Source organism: Gossypium hirsutum, chromosome D02, assembly GCF_007990345.1.
Source record: "Gossypium hirsutum isolate 1008001.06 chromosome D02, Gossypium_hirsutum_v2.1, whole genome shotgun sequence".
NCBI classification, from domain to species: domain Eukaryota; kingdom Viridiplantae; phylum Streptophyta; class Magnoliopsida; order Malvales; family Malvaceae; genus Gossypium; species Gossypium hirsutum.
The window spans coordinates 38,605,874-38,622,902 of record NC_053438.1 but is presented as its reverse complement, the minus strand read 5'-3'; the positions used below and the strand labels follow the sequence as shown (position 1 = coordinate 38,622,902).

At 31.8% G+C, this 17,029-nt stretch overlaps 1 long non-coding RNA gene across 2 annotated transcripts; it reads left to right on the top strand.

The window, feature by feature from the left end:
- The first annotated feature begins 8,702 nt into the window (after positions 1-8,702).
- Positions 8,703-10,755, top strand: LOC121214705 (uncharacterized). 2 transcript variants are annotated; one of them, XR_005910388.1, is made up of 4 exons: positions 8,703-9,285; positions 9,525-9,660; positions 9,792-9,843; positions 10,484-10,755. It is a non-coding gene; the product is annotated as an uncharacterized lncRNA (long non-coding RNA). The 2 variants fall into 2 exon arrangements; XR_005910389.1 differs by having other exon boundaries at positions 8,734-9,285; positions 9,514-9,660.
- The last annotated feature ends 6,274 nt before the right edge of the window (positions 10,756-17,029 follow it).

Sequence of the window (17,029 nt, the reverse complement as noted above, 5' to 3'; positions counted from 1 at the left end):
TCCCTGAAGTTGCAGTGGAGCAGACTAAATATAGCAAATTTTGTTCTCTTGAGAAACTACAATATATTGCAGTAGAGTAGATTGAAGCACTAGTTCCTCTACTTCTGAAGATACAGTAGGAGGGAATGGGGCTACTTGAAGAAGAAGAGTACCAAGGTCCAGCACGACCGAGCAAAATCGGGCATTTTTTTAAAGTATTTGCTCCGTCCCTGTTACATGATAACGAGCAAAGAGGGGCAGCTGTAATACCCGATTTTGGCCCGGGTAAAAGGCCCGAATTACAAACAGGCCTATAAGGGCCCAAACCAATATAAAAAAAGACCCAAACACAGTGGCCCAAAATAGATTCAGGAAACCCTAGGGTTTCAGGGGTGAACTTGCGCCGCAACTAAGCCCTGACCTTCACCTGCACAGCAAGAAACAAACAGCAAAAGAGGAAAGAGAATCAAAGATTTGCAGATCAAATAAGATCAAACAAATTCACTTCTTGATATTTTATTTAGGCTATAAAAAGCCATCAATATATTGTAAACAGGATCTGAAAAATCAATAAAAAACGAGTATTATTCACAGCAAACAAAAAGAATACAAGCAAGGAGTAATCGGAAAATACAAAGGTTGATATTTTTATTTCGTTTTTATATGTTATTTATTTATTTATTTACTTATTTATTTACTGAAATAAAACGAAATAAAAGGGTAAAAACCTACCTTTGTTTGCTTCCGAAACGTCGCTGTGACGGCCGAGGAAGTCGTCTCCGGGGATAGACAACCGGAAGCTGAAAGGTTCTTAGGGCTTTTGGGGTGTTTTTGGTCGTTTTTTGAAGGAGTTGAGCCCAGATTTGGGCCTAGAGGGGTTGGAAGTGCTGAAAAGGGAATTTTCCCTTTTTCGGCCACCGTAGAATGCGTTGCCGGCGTTGGAGATTGGCGGTCGGCGCGGTGGCCGATGACCGACCTAGGTCGGACGAGCTGGGGGGAGAGAACTTTTTTGAGGGTTTTTTTTTGTTTTTTTAAAACAGAATGAAAATGAATTTTTTTAACTAAATTTTGGCTTATATAGCCTACTGAAAACGACACCGTTTGGACTTGGATCGACCCGAATCGGTCGACCCTGCCTAGGCTCCGCTTGTTTTCGAGCGAAAGGGTAAATTGCGCTTTAGCCCCTCTGCCTTTTAATGTTCTTACAATTGGGTTTTTTTGAAATTCGCCCCTTTAATTTGTTTTCAATTTCAATTTGGTCCAACTTGTAACGACGCCGTTTTAGAGGAGAAGAGAAAATTTCCCTTCCAGTCCCTCTATGTAATTCGCACGCTCAATTTAGTCCATGTGACTTCACTTATTTACGAATTTGTCCCCCGAATTTTTATTTGCAGTTCAATTTAGTCTTTTTTATTTTTATTAAAATTAATTAATTTCAATTGTGTAATTATTAATTTTTTTCTTCGTATGTAATTATTTAAAAAAAATCTATATGTATATATTTTTTTGTATATATGTATGTGTACATATTAAAATTTTCAAAACAAATATTTTTTATGTATATATATGTCTATATTTATTAATGCTCTAATATATGTTTTTACACATACTTTATAATTTATATATTTTTTATTATTTTCATAAATATATATTTTGTTATATAATTTTATAATCCAAAGTTTTATATGTAAATTCATACGCATGCCTCTTATTCTTCATAATTCCAATGTATATATTATGCATTTTCTTTTCTTTATATGTTTTTTGTTTATTTCATTCATTTGTTTATCGATTTATGTTTTCATAGTTTTTATTTCGTTCATTTATTTGATATTTTGCATGTCATTATTTTTATTATGTACATTAATTTATTTTATTTATTTGTTTATCTTATTTCTATGTCATAGTTGTATCTATTATTGTATTTTACATTTAATGTAACATCACATCATTTCTTTACTCGAATTTAAAAATAAAAAATTTTCAAAATAGAGATAACACTTGTATTTAAGATTTTTCAAGAAAATTGAGCCCTAACGTATTGGGTTCCAATTTTCTTCGTTAAATCTAACAATCGAGAATTACTCTTTGATCAAAAATAAAATGAAAAAGCTTGTTGTTGGGAATTTAATATGTTGTGTCCTAATGTATTGGATGTGACGTATTGATTTCTCGAGACAAAGATTTTTAAAATATATATATTAATAAAGGAAATATTCAATGTTTGAAATGTTGAGAAATTGTGCCCTAACGTATTGGGCTGCGGTTTTGTCATAAATCTTAAACAATGGAATATTCTTTTAAATTTTATCACACAAATCTTTTGGACAAACTCATCTTGAAGAAATAAAATATCGTGCCCTAACGCATTGGGTGTGATGTTTTCTGTTTCAAAATGAGTGAGTCTTAATAAATAATTTAATTAAGGATCGTATTTTTAACTCTCAACGTTAAGACATTAATTAATCAATTTGGTACCACTTTTTGGGTGTTACGAGGGTGCTAATCCTTCCTCGAACGTAATTGACTCTTGAACCCGTTTTTCTAAAAACTCGTAGACCAAAGTCATTTTAGGTGATCCAATCACACCTTAATAAAAGATTGGTGGCGACTCTAAATTTTCATCGACAACTAATTTTTGTTTTTTTTAAAACATAAAAATGGTTTCGACACATATTTTAATAAAAAAATAAATTATAATTACAGAGTGATGTTTTAGAATGTGAAATGAAGAAGGTGAGGGGAGTGTGACCACACCTTTGAAAGTTGGCCATCTACTCTGACCCAAAAGTAAACGATATAGTAAAGGAGGGTTTACATTTTACAACCCAAAGCAAATAATTTTGGATTAGGGAGTGAGGGTGAAGCATGTTGGGGAATAAAATGTGGACTGCCTTCCACTTGCTTAAAGTGTGCGGAAATTACACGGGATTCAGCGTCCAAACATTCAAATGAATGCGCACTGCCTCTGCTTTACTTGTTTATGCGTTTTAATATCCCTTTTTTTTTTTTAACAATAATTGAGTCCCATCACCAAAAGTTCTTTTATTTGTCCCTTCTATTGTAAAGAAATATAGGATTCATATTCAACTATAGATTTGAAGTGGTCAAATTTTAGCTTAATCAAGTAGTTCATCATTAAACTCGTACTTATTTCATTTAAAGTAGTTTTCAAAAAATAATATAGATTTAAATGATTTTCTATAAATTAATTTTTTGTTATTAGGTAAATTTTTTAAAATTTATTTTTTTAAAAAATTGTTTAGTGAAACAAACACAAAATATATTATATTCGTTACAAGATATTATAAAAATATTTACTTTGGCCACCAATATTTACTTTAATATAATAAGATAACATTTTATAATAATTAATATCTTATATAAATTTAATAAATAAAAAATATCTAAAACTTAATTTAAAATTACATTTACTATATATATTGCAGATAGTGCAATAGTGCCACATTTATAACTAGAAGTGATAAACAAAACTAAATTTAATTTAAACAAACACTTATATTTATATTATTAAAATATTTATATTTTATACTATAAAATATTTATGATTAAATTTTTTAAATTGATATGTATGTTTTTATTAAATTATAAATATAAATAATTTCAATAGAATATTAAGAATATTATTTAAATTTAAAATTATTCTTAATGTTAAAATTCATATTAAAATAAGATTGTAATATTAAATACTTTATTAAAATAATATTTTTTTAATTTTATGAGTAATTTATTATATTTTTAAATATAAACAATTAAATATGTATAGTTTATAAAATTAAAAAAGTATAATATTTGGAATCAATATTTTAATATTCTTAAAAATTAAAGTTAAAAATTTACTTTTAATATAATAATATTAAATTTGATAGAAGTTTATTTTTATATAAAAAATTAAGTTTTAACTCTTTTCCTAAAAAGATTTACCTTTTCAAAATGGAAATTCCAAAATAATAATAAAAAATAATTGGCCAAGCTATTTCCATGAAAATTAAAAGAAAAAACAAAACAAAACAAAAAAAGCCGTGAAACAAATGCTCCCTATTGTTGTTAAGTACCTTTTTGTTTTATTTTAGATTTTTGTCGGGTGTAGATAGAGCACAAAACTATCAAAAAGCTATGAGAGAATATCAAAAAATGAGTACGAAGGAGTATAAAAAAAATATGATGAAATATAGAAAATTATGAGGAAATATATTAAAACAAATATGAAGAATACCTTAAATTATGAGTGAATACAAAAAAAAAAAACGAAAAAATTCCGAAAATTATGAGACATAATTTCCCTTTCATTTATTCTTTTACCAAATTAATAGCTACAACATTGTACTCCTACACGCTCATTGTAGAATTTCTCCAACTAACATTGTGTTGGTTGTATACTTGAATTAGGTCATAATTTTTTTAGTTATGTCAATTAATTTTAGTTCCGTTCCGATCACTTTTTTTTTTAAAAAAATATATAAATTATTTATTAAAGATTAGATGTGTCAATTAAAAGATAAAAAAAATATGATTATGCTGAATAAATGTGACATATATCACGCCACTCTTTCACTTTTGTAGAACCATTTTTCATGGATTGGTTAGCTAAGAAGTCATTTTGGGTGATGCACATACCAACCCCATGTTTAAACTTCAAACCCAAGCAATAGCCATGTGCTGATGGATCTTAAAGCCCAAAATCGTAAGACTTGTCCCACATTTTGGATGGTGGCCCAAATCGCAAAATCCATACTACGTTTTCTTATTATTAAATTCTTTATATGTAAAAAAATAAATCAAAAATCAATTAAAATATTGTATTAAATTCTCATTCAATTAAGCTTCTACTGTTAATTAAAATAATCAATTAAACCCTTTCAATAATATTTCCATCATTGACCGCGTTCACTGTATGTGCCAGCTTATTGTTTAATCTAATAATTTACTAATAAAAACATTAAACAACATAAAAAAATATTAAAAATAAGAAAAAAAAAATATATAGAAAAAAATAAAATATATAAAAATTCTTAAATATTAAAAATATATATTAAAATTCATATAAACTTATAAATATTATAAAAATTAATAAATTTTAATAAAATTTAAAATATTTATAAAATCAATAAAACATGTTTAAATTTTTGTTAAAACATATTAAAATTCTTTAAAAATATTAAAATTGATATAAACTTATAAATTTTATTAAAAAATAATAAAAGCTTGAACTAGATTGAACATGTTGATTGGACCGGTTAGACCAAAATCGACAGAGGTATCTATTCGGAGAAAGCCATTAGAGCAATTGATTTGGGAATCACGCGGTTGAACCAATTTTTTTAAAAAAATAATTTTTTTATCAAACCAAAATTTCATTACTCAACTATTAGTATATGTTAGAATGAAATGAAATATTCTGACAAGGTTTTCAAAACTGAGTTGGTGGTTGAATTAATTAGGACACTAGTTTATTAGTTCGACTGGTTCGTCCAATTCAATTAAAAAAATATTAAAAAATAAACTGATTTTTTTTGACATTTTGTTAATATAGAGATTTAATTAATTTTTCATATTTTTTAAGGAATTTTTTGACATATAAACCAACTATAAAATCAATTTACCGATTGAAGTTTAAAATTTACACATTTTCTTGTTATTATTAAAATCAAGTTTAAAAATTTGAGTTCAAAGCAGATTTTTCCAACATGTTTGATTGAAATAAGGATTTTCGTGGCTCAAATGTTTTTTAATAGAAAAAGAAAAACACAAAAAACATACGCTCCATGTAAAACTACTATTATAAAAATTAGAAGTTAAATTTTATTTTATCTTTTTTTATTGGGATAATAAGTAAATTAATCTTTATAAGTTAGATTAAAAAATAAATTGATCATGTTATTAAAAATTTCATCCATTTGTATTGATAAAAACTAGCGTGATTGATAGAATGAATAAACAGTCATACATGGCATGTCACGTGTACTTCATGCTATTGTATAGAGACCAATTTTTAACCGTAAAAATTGATAAAAGTTTTAACAGAATGACTAATTTACAAAATTTTTTAATAAAAGAAACAAAATACAATCCAACTCTTAATATCTTTTATCATTTACTAAATAATGTCTTCCGGAGAGCATAAACAAAACTAAGACATAACATGAAATCAAAAGATGTTGTCTGTAAGAACCCATTTTGCCCGGAAGCCCAAACCCAGTTACAAACCAAATTAAACAAACTAACCTAATTGTTACCCTAGCCCAAACAACAACCCAAGCCCAATTAATAACCCCAGCCCAAACCAATAGCAGCCCACAACAAACAGCAGAGAAGCAAACCCTTACTACACCAAAACAGGCTTTTAGCGGCGTTTGGATAAAAAACGCCGCTAAAAATCAAGCATTAGCAGCGCTTCTAATAAAACGCCACTAAAGATAGAGTATTAGCGGTGCTTTTTAAAAAACGTCACTAAAAATGAGCATTAGCGACGTTTTCCACAATGCGCCGCAAAATTTGGGGGCATTAGCGGCATTTTTGAAGAAGCGCCGCTAAAGCTCAGGTCTTTAGAGGCATTTTTGAAGAAGCGCCACTAATGCTAAGGGCTTTAGCGGCATTTTTGAAAAAGCGCCGCTAATGCTCAAGGCTTTAGCGACGTTTCTGAAGAAGCGCCGCTAATGCTCAGTTCTTTAGCAGCGTTTTTAAAGAAGCGCCGCTAATGCTCCATCTTTAGCGGCGTTTATGAAGAAGCGCCGCTAATGCTCAGGGCTTTAGCGGCATTTTTTGGGGAAGCGCCTCTAATGCTTAGGGATTTAGCAGTGTTTTTTGAAAAAGCGCCGCTAATGCTCAGATTTATCATATTAAATAATTTTTTCGGTTTTTTAAAGTTTTTTGGGTACATTACTGAGTGTTTTTTCATTTACATATTAAATAATTTTTTTATATAATCGTAAAAAGAGATTTATCACTATAGTTTAAGGTTTTTGGTTTAGGGTATATGTGGTTTAGAGTTTAAGGTATAGGGGTTACTATTTTAAGGTTTTTGTAGATTTTTGTTGGTGTGGTTTGGATCCTAGTGTTTCTTGATATTTTGTTGTTGGTGTTAGAGATTTTTGTTGCTTGATAGAAATGTGTTTAACTCTGGATATTTTCATCATTTGAGGCAAGAATGATTTATTTTTATTATGGTCTAATTATAGTTTTAGTCCCGATCTGTTATCATTTTATTTTAATTTAGTATAATTTGGTTTCTTTAATTTTATAATATGGACGTGAATTTAAAAAAAATGGTAGATATGTGAATTTATTATTCGTTAGGATTGGCTGGAATTTTAGGTGTTCATGTGTAAAAGTTTCATAACTTGTTTGTTCTGTTGTTTCAGAAACTGAATATGACCCATGGTTTTGCTTGGCACTTTTACATTTTAAATTATCTGTAACACCTTTCTATTTTCTTCTTCCTATGGATACCATTACAGCTTGCAGTTGAATGTTTCTTTTAGGTATTCCTGCCTCCAATTCGCCTTCTGTTTGTTGATTGAATTTTTTTAAGTTATTAGGTTTGGACATTGGTGCTAGGGAGAAGCAAGGAAATCCTAAAGTTGATGATGGATTCAAGGTTCCAAAAGAAAAAATCACCTGCATTGCGGCATTGTTGATGTGGATGAGGAGTTTGAATTTTTCGGAGTTTAAGAAACTAGGAGTACTGTTACAACTAGGAGTTTGAATCTTTTGAAATATCTTTAAGATTAAGGAACTATACTAAATGCGGTCACAAAACTTATGGAGGACAGTTATAAGGGTTGGGGTTTAAGGGTTAGGGGTTAGGGGTTTATGATTTATGTTTTACGATTTAAGGGATAGGGGTTAAGGGTTTAGGGTTTATATTAATTAGTTTTTTTAATTTATATATTAAATAAGTTCTTATATAATTGTAAAAGAGATAATATTAATTTTAATATATTAAAATTATGATTATAGTTTAAATTATTTAAGAACTTAATAGATAAATTTTATATATATATTAACTGGTTTAGGATTTAAGGTTTACTTGAGATTTGTTAAATGATAAAAAATTATACAATCAATTAATGCTTTTATATTTAAAATATTTAATCTAAACCATTTGATATATTTAAATATTAGATTTAAAAAAAAATTGATAAATAAAAAAAAGTAACAGATTGATATGAATAGGTAACTATCTATTTTGGATAGGACCAAATTATAACAAATAAAAATGAAATACAAAAACTAAAATCATTCCACATCGAACATCTAGTATAATAGTTATATTTTAGTTAAGAAGAAATATATCTAATAAAATGAAGATTAAATCGGAAAATAATAATATAAAATCGTGATTAACATTTCAATCTTTAATAGAAATCGTAATTAACATTGGATAATTCTAACTTAATAATTAATTGCAGCCATTTAATCATTTGTTTTCTTATTAAAATATATGATATTTATTTTGAGAGTAATTGATTTTTTTTATCAAAATCTAATTTATAAAAAATAGTAATAATGAATGTTTTAAAAAATCACTTAATTAAAAATTTTTAGTAGACAAAATAAAATATTTTTAGCAAAGTAAAACGGCGTCGTTTTGTTTAAAATGAAATATTTTGTGGCGTTTTTAAGAAAAACGCCGCAAAAGATAAGCAATAGCGACGTTATTAACAAAAACGCCGCAAAGTTAATCAAAATCCCGCTCACCCAAAAATTGATTTTTTGTTACCCGCTCATTACCCCCTCTTCTTTTCATATATGTCGTGTGCCCTAAATCACCAAATAATAGTTTGTTTTTCTTTAGTTGAAATCCCCCAAATTTCCCATTTCCAACAATACCAGTCAATACACCTACACCAATCACACTTCTTTTTCCTTTTTATTTCACTGCACTGAAACCCTAGATGAGAAGAAATCCTAGATGAGAAGAAATCGGAGGAGGAGGAGTTGAAAGATAAAGAAAACGAAGAAGGGAGTAAGGAGGTTTTTGCGCTTTGTTTTCCCCCCTTTCTTTTACATTGCCTTACTAAGATGCCATTGGCTGTTCGCTGAAATAAAGAGATAAAAAAAAAGGTTGAAGAAGGTGAAGAATCTTTGTTTCAGTTTCTTTTTCTGTCTTTGCTTAAAAGAAATCTTTTTTTTTCTTCTTTTTTTGTTGTGTAAATACGCGTAGGTGTAGGAATTTTCTCCTATAATACTGGTCGTCCCCTTATCCTACATCGACAATTAGAGTCAGAGTCAAATACAGGTCAATCTATCATGAAATCAGCATCAATTCTCAAGCTACATTTGGTAAATCCCTAACTCTTTTTTTTAATCTTTTTTGCTGGCCTCTTTTGTGATGTTTCACTCTTTAATTTATTATAAACATTCACATTCTAATGGTTTCGGTTATGATTTTCGCCAAAGTAACAGGTATAATGATATTATTGATCTTTTTTAATAATTTTCCTTCTAATTAAGGGTGGTGGCCTGTCGTTCCTTCCAATTTATAGATTTTTTTCTAATGGTTGATTCTAGCTTTCTTTTAGGCTGCAAGCCACATTGGATCGCCTGGCAGCAAAACTAGAGTCAGTGTATAAAGCATTAGGGGGGAAAAAGATAAATATCATAAGTCATTCTATGGGGGGTCTTCTGGTAAAATGTTTCATGGGCCTTCATAGTGATGTAAGCTATCTATTGCATCTCATATCTCCTCCTTTTTCTGCTTTACTGTGCTCTTTATCCTTGTTTTTCCCACACAAGTTCTAGTTTCGTGTTCTATCTCTTTGTGATGCAATGCTTCTTTTTTTGTACAGGTTTTTGAGAAATATGTGAAGAACTAGATTGCGATTGCTGCACCTTTTCGGGGTAAATGGTCTTTATAACTTGAGTATCATGTAAGATGATAGTTTCTGATCATTTGTTGCCCAAAAGGAAGCTGCAAAATAATACAACAATACCTGAATTAAACAAATTCTATTTTAAAGGTCACATAAGACGTATTATAATATTTTCTTCGAATCATACGATGTTGAATTTTTTCCATTGCATTTCTTGATCTACTAAAATCTGAAAATTGGTCAAAATATTGGGTTTATAAGGGAAATTACTGTACAGACTATAGAGTAATGAAACCTAGGATGAGCTTTTTTTTCTTTTTTTTTAACAAAAATTACAAAATATATATTTGTTCAAGCACCCCAGGCATTTCCAAGTGAGGATTATCTCTGATATGTTTCATTAGAAGCTATCTTAAGATTAGTCACGAAAAGTCTAAGACAATCTAGTTCTATCAAACAATGGCATGCAGTTCCCTTGATGTTCATCTTTTTCCTTATATATGTTCCAAGGTGATTTCTTATAAGCAGGTTTTGAAATATATAAGTTTCTCCAATTAATAGTACACTGGAACTGTCAGTTGAATCACTTCAAAAGAACTTCATATGCTCAATAGCTAGTTTTATTGAGTCAAGTTGCTTATTGAGTTGCTATTGAAATGATTCAACAGGTGCACCTGGATATATTGCTTCTACCTTCCTTAATGGAGTGTCATTTGTTGAAGGGTGGGAACAGAACTTTTTCATTTCAAAGTGGAGCATGCATCAATTAGTATGTGATTATGTTCTAATTACTTTTTTCATTTTCAGCATTTCTACTTAGATGCCAACGAGGGCATGGATAGTCTGTTGACATGCCCATTAATTTATGAATGTTTTATTTAATATTTTTATCGTTATTATTATGTAAATTATGAGTAAATATTTGATGCCACAATTTTTGTCATGTTTTTGTGATGCAATATGGTTTGAGTTCCATTTTATGAAAGACATGAAAAACAAAATATTAGATACTGTTAAATTGAGTTCTATTTTACATTGGCCTTTTTAAGAAGTTGGGAAACATCAATGACCTTTCTTCTAAGGACCATCCAGGATATTATGTGATAAGCAGGATCGAATGTTGTTAATTGATATGTTTAAGTGCTGCAAATTTAAGTGTTTAAATGCTGTAAATTGAAGTGTTTAAGTGTTGCAAATTGAAGTGTTGAAGTGCTGCAAATTGAAGTGCTTAGTTGCTGGAAATTTAGATGTTTTATCGCTGTAATTGAGGTGTATAAATGTTGTTAATTGATATGTTTAAGTGCTGCAAATTTAAGTGTTTAAATGCTGTAAATTGAAGTGTTTAAGTGTAACACCCCGAACCCGAGACCGTCACTGGAGTCGAACACAAGTTGTTAACAAACCTTAAAAATTTTCCAGACACTGCCAATCTGCGTAATAGTCGCTTTAAAAATCATATCTTGAGTTCAGAAACTCGGAATCCAGTTCCGTAAATTTTCCCTGAAACTAGACTCATATGCCAATCTACATATTTTTTTCTAGAATTTTTGGTTGGGCCAATTACTAAAGTTTATTAGTCAAAGTCTCCCATGTTACAGGGATCGACTACCCTGACCTTTGCGCATTACGACTTGGATATCTCCCTGTACAGGTCTTCAATACTGATGCCGTTTGTTTCTATAGAAACTAGACTCAGAGAGGAATCTATACATATATGGCTTGACTCCTAATTGTCTCTGGTTAATTTATAATGAATTTCCAAAGTTGGAACAGGAAATCCAGAAACCGTTCTGGCCCTGTCTCACAAGAACCTGAATATCTCCTAACATACTGTCCGTATGATTGTTTCGTTACTTTCCTATGAAAATAGATTCATCAAGGTTAGTTTACATAATTTATTCACTATTTAATTCCATTCCTACTATTTTTAGTGAATTTCCAAATCTACATCACTGCTGCTGTCAGCATCTGCCTTTAAGGTAGACTTTACCTATTTCATAGTTTCCATGATTCAACTAGCCCTTTTTGCATAAGTAGCACAATTTATGATAGTGATTAACCATTCCCATGGCCAATCCTTGTCAAGCCTATCCACACCTCTTAATAACCATATCCATACCAAATGATTATAACATTACACTCAAACATATATAAGCCATTTTCGCATGGCTATCCAAAATTATACAAGTCCAAAGGGTCCATGACCCACAACAAACGGGTAGTCCTATACATGCCATTTCGAAGTTCAACCAAAATTGTACCAAAAGGGGGGGCTTTGATAGTGTGGGCGACTTCGACTTCAAAATCCCGAGTCTGATAGCTGGAGAACCAAAATCTATAAAATAGAGGATCAAAGAAACGAAGTAAGCAATTTATGCTTAGTAAGTTTTGAGCAAGGAATTCCAGCACAGCAAAAGTATAGCATTCATATAGCTAAACGAATAATTTCATATGCACAAATTTTCGATATCATACTTGCTTCACATTACCAACCCTTATGTACATACACAAAAGATCAACTTAGCCAAAGGCCGGTAGCTCGTTTATCAACTGAGCGAATACTTATTTGTAAGGGCTCAACTAAATTCAAGCACATACGAAACATACCTCAATGTTGGGATGTTTCTAGAGTATTTACTGAAATTTTTACAGCAAGATCATTCATTCCCAAATCACGTACCTTCGGAATTTAACCGGATATAGCTATTCGTTCAAATGCCTTCCGGACATAGCCCGGTTATAGTAACTCGTACAATTGCCTTCGGGACTTAACCCGGATTTAGTAACTCGCACAAATGCCTTCGGGCTTAGCCCAGAATTAGTATCTCGCACAAATGCCTTCGGATCTTAGTCCGGATTTGGTCACTTAGCACAAAGCCTTCGGGACTTAGCCCGGACATCATTCAAATAACCATGCACATTTAACAATAAAATCATGGCACATTCGTATTTCGTTTTCGTTAGTAAAACTCAAAGACAAGACATTTATCATTCTTGCAATTTCGGCTCAATAGCCACACAAAGAGCATGATTTTGGTTTGCTTAAAACATGATCTAATCAAATCATAATTTAAGCTCTTTTACTCAAGAACTTACCTCGGGTGTTGTCGAACGATTCCGATAGCTATTCGACCACTTTTTCCTTCCCTTTATCGGATTTAGTTCCCCTTTGCTCTTGAGCTTAATTAAACAAATAAATTGATTTAATCATTTGAGCATCGGAAAGAGGAACACAAGGCACTTAGCCCATTTTTATACATTAGACATTAAAGTCACATATGTACGGAATCATGAATCGAACTCAACATTTTAGCTAATTTTTCCCCCTTGGCCGAATTTTCTAAGCCAAGACAAAAGCATCAATATGCTTGCCTCTAACCGAATACATGCAACACCAATCTCCTTCCTATGGCCGAATATGCTTGTCTATGTTGGGGCCGATTTCAACACTTAATACATTCTACAAGTATGGTCACTTGTATTGACTAAACACCCTTTTGTTTCAAGTTCAAAACTTGGCTAATACACACATATATACACTAGTAAAGCATCCTCTCCCTTTCCATCAATTTAACACATGCATTACTCATTAATATACAAAAATTATATTCGGCCTTAGCACACAACTTGCTAGCCGATTCTTCTCCATCTAGCAACCAATGCACATATGTGCTCACTCAAAAATGCTAAAAAGAAGATTCAAGAATCATCAATCCACCATCACATGCATCATTAACAAGCTTCATATTTAGCATGCAATGGCATTAACACAAAATCTACCTAGGCCGAATATCATCCCCATGTCATAGCAAAGATTTGAACCATGGGCTAATTAGAACTCAAGCTAGCAACTAAAAACATGCATGAATCTCATGGCACAACCTCAAACATACCTTGATCTAGATACAAGTATGGCCAAACCTCCTCCTAATCCTCTTCCAAACCAAACATGAAGCAAGAACTCCTTCCTCCTTCCTTTGAATTTTCGGCCAAATGAAGATGAAAAAGGATGAACAAAATTTTCTCTTTTCTTTTCTTTAACTCACGGCAATGGGGGGGGGGAAACAACTACACACTTTTTTTTTTGTTTTCATCATATTCCCTTTCATTATTTTATGCCCATGCTCCTTATTTTATTTTTTTCCACCCATGATGCACCAACACAACATGTCTATGACATGTCTTGCCCATCACACTTGGTCTACCATGCTTGTCATGACCGGCCACTACTAGTTAGGGGGGAATTTGACATGCAAGTCCCCCCTTTTTATTTCATGCTCTAATAGGTCCTTATGCTTCGACCTATCACATTTCAAAAATGTCGCACATAAGTCCTATTGACTAAATTCACATGCAATCGACTAAATCGAAGCTTGAAATTTTCACACATTCATAATTACATATTCTAAACAATAAATATCACATTCAAACATTTCGGTGACTCGGTTTAGCGGTCCCGAAACCACTTCCCGACTAGGGTCAATTTTGGGCTGTCACATTAAGTGCTGCAAATTGAAGTGTTTAAGTGCTGCAAATTGAAGTGCTTAGTTGCTGGAAATTGAGATGTTTTATCGCTGTAATTGAGGTGTATAAATGTTGTTAATTGATATGTTTAAGTGCTGCAAATTTAAGTGTTTAAATGCTGTAAATTGAAGTGTTTAAGTGCTGCAAATTGAAGTGTTTAGTTGCTAAAAATTGAGATGTTAAAGTGCTGCAAATTGAAGTGTTTAAATTTAACTTGTTTTAGTTTATGTGCTATGTGTTTTAAAATTTAACTTGTTTTAGTTCCTTACATTCTTATAGGATTTACACTCAAGGAGCAAGAAACATCTCTGCAACTCATTGGGATCGAGCAGTCAAAATTCAGAATCAAGTGACATACAAGAGCTAGATTTGGAGCTTAAACTGTCACTATAATCAGTAATTTTTTTGCTACTTTAAATGCATGCTCATGGAACTACATTTTATGCTTTCCTAGAATTGTAAGTTCAAATAAGTTGATATGAACTAGTTTCAATTTTTTTAAAAAAAAATTCAAAGGAATGTTATGTAATCAAAGGTAATTTAACTTGCTGCATGAGATATAGTGAAAAACATTTATCTTCTTGTTCATGAATTTCCATTTTAGTACGTCTTCAAATTAAATTATACATTTTTTAACTGGTGGAATCTCACATTTGCTGTTGCTGCAATCTCTAACCGAAGAATGGAGTAGTTCTATAGGATTTGCTTAAGCAAGTAAAGGGATTGGCATTTTTATAATAATTTAGGATAGGAATAGAGCAAATCCAAAGAATGGAGTGGCGTTTTTATAATTTTTTTTAATTTTTCGTGACCTTTAGTGGCATTTTTGGGGAAAGCACCGCTAAAGGTCCTGGTCTTTAGCGGCGTTTGTGGAAAAAGCACCGCTAAAGGTCCTAATCTTTAGCGGCGTTTGTGGGTAAAACGCCACTAAAGGTTCTGGTCTTTAGCGGTGTTTATGGGTAAAGCGCCGCTAAAGGTCCTGGTCTTTAGCGGCGTTTGTGGGTAAAGCGCCGTTAAAGGTCCTGGTCTTTAGCGACGTTTGTGGGAAAAGCGCCGCTAAAGTTAGCGACGCGATCTTTAGCGGCACTTTTTCCGGCGCTTATCAAAGCGCCACAAATACTTTTAGCGACGCTAAAAAGCACCGCTAAATGCCTAAAAAAGCGCCGCTAAAAGCCTGTTTTGGTGTAATGCCTAAGGCGCCGCACACCTTTGCCCAATGCCTCAACGCTGCACACCTCTGCCGAATGTCCCAGCACCGCACGTTCTACCAGCCCCCTCGCGCATGCCTCTGCCACCACTGTCGGCCTCGAAACCCCTGCAAAAAATTGAATGCAACAACGAAGAAACATGCTAACAGTAATGGCAATAAATATAGGCAGATAAAGAAAAAAATTTAGTAGTTGTATCCGTCTATAAAGGCCTAGATCTTATATTTGTAGAGTTTTTACGCACAATAGTAAATCGGAAAGTAGAAAATAAAATTTTAAAAGGTTGATTTTAACTGTTTTCTCTTCGTTTTTCTTTTTATTTATTTATTCATTTATTTTTTACAAACCTATTTTAAAATAATCAGCAAGGAAAATAAAAAGGAAAAGTTACTTGAATCGCCCCTTAGATCCGCTGTTATCAATCCTTTGCCGTCGTCGGATTCGAGTTTAGGGAAGGGCCTAGGACCTTTTTTTTCTCCTTGTTTCCCTGTTCTAAAGTTTTGGCCTTTGAACGCGCTTCAACGCGCTGATCAGAAACGTCCTCGCTCGACGCCGGCCATCAGCCACGACTGCGCAGACGACGGCCCAATCGGCCGGATTTGGGGGGTTGCGAGAGAGAAATTTGAAGGCCCTCTATATTTTTAAGAAATAGGGTTTGCAACTTTTTTCTTTCTTTTCTTTAATACTTATATCAGGCATAATATGGCTCCGTATTGAGCCTTGGCATCAGTGGCCAAAACGGTGCCGTTTCGGCGTTTGACCCGCGACCCGACCCAGTGGTATTGAGGATCTGCGTGATTTGTTAGGAGGGCTAATTGCATGTTCAGCCCCTCCGCTTTTGCAGTGAAGTACAATTGGGTCCTTCCCTTTTATACTTTGACCGCGGTATTTTTAAACCCGTTTCAATTGGGCCTGCACAAAACAACGTGCATAAGGGACAGGGATATTGCCTAGTCAGTCCCTCATGCCTTAAGCGCATCTTATTTCGGTCCTCTATAACCTGTTCGTAAATTTTGCAATTAAAACCCCGAATTTTAATTCCATTTCAACCTCGTCCTTAGCCCATTTAGTTTATTTGCTTTTAAATAATACTCTTCTATCATGACTTATTTTAAAATGGTTATATTTATTATTTATTTGAAGCTATTTTACATTAAGTTTATTTAAATTTTATTTGTATATTATTTATTGTAAGTTCATGTTGTGTATCTTCTAAATTTTATGTACGTATATATTTTAAAATTATTTCGCGTGTTTTTTAAATATTATTTTTTAATTATATTCATTGTTATTTATTTGTAGTTTTTTTATTTCTGTTTATTTGGATCGTTTATCATTTGTTTTGAAGTGTCTTTTTAAATCATTCATTTTGAGTTTTTGTTTCCTTAATTGATTTATATATTGTTTCGTTTTGTTTGTTTTGGTTATTGATATTTGTATTTGGTGCATGGTGTAATCATTGCCACTATGTGTATTATTTCG